We start from the raw sequence: 895 nt of genomic DNA on the forward strand, positions 1-895 counted from the left end.
GATCACCTGTCAATCAAATTCCAGCGGAAGGTCTCAACACTGAGCTCTTGAATTAATGTTTTAACCTTAACAAAAGGATTGCAATGTATATTTGCAGTCATACGTTTACCTATTGTACATCTTTCAGAATCTGCAAGGTAATGCTCAAGAATGCAACACGGTGCATTAAGAGCCAGGGGTAAACTTTTGAGTAAGATGATGTTTACATTTTTCTTATTTTGTTTTACATGCTAATATCTTATTTAGCCTCCGAAGGGCAGGACTAAATTAATTAATGAATTTTTAAACAAAATAAGAACAATTTACACAAATGATCCAGTTCAAAAGTTGACACCCCCTGGCTCCTAACGGATGCTTCCTCCTTGAGCATCACTAAATGTTTGCAGGGTTTGTAATAGTTGTGTATGAGTCCCAGTGTGAAAAGATGGATCTCAAAATCATACAATCACTGCTAGTAAGGAGTCAAATATGCAGAAGATGCTGGAAAAGCAAAGAATGAGCAGGAGCTGGAGGATTTTTCTGAAGACTATTGGGCAGTTTAAGTGTTAGGGACAAACAAGGGACTCATGAACAACCATTACAAACAACAACAACAACAAAAAACAGTTGTGGATACTTCAGGTTATGACACACAATATTAAAAATCAAGTCTATGTAATTTGTCTTGTATTTTGGGTTTGTATTTTGTCTTGTAGACTAGGCTATTAAACATCTGTTACGTGAAAAAAGCTTTTTCAGGGCAGTACTGAATAGAAACAATGTTTTTATGATCTTTCTTATTAAAAAATAAATAAAATAACATTTTGGAGATTCTGTAAACTTGTGACTAAAGTGTAAATGTAACAAAAATCATAACATTACTAGAAGCCAAAATGTTGTTATGGTTATCACGTTA

This window comes from Rutilus rutilus (assembly GCF_951802725.1).
Source record: "Rutilus rutilus genome assembly, chromosome: 18".
In the NCBI taxonomy this organism is placed as follows: domain Eukaryota; kingdom Metazoa; phylum Chordata; class Actinopteri; order Cypriniformes; family Leuciscidae; genus Rutilus; species Rutilus rutilus.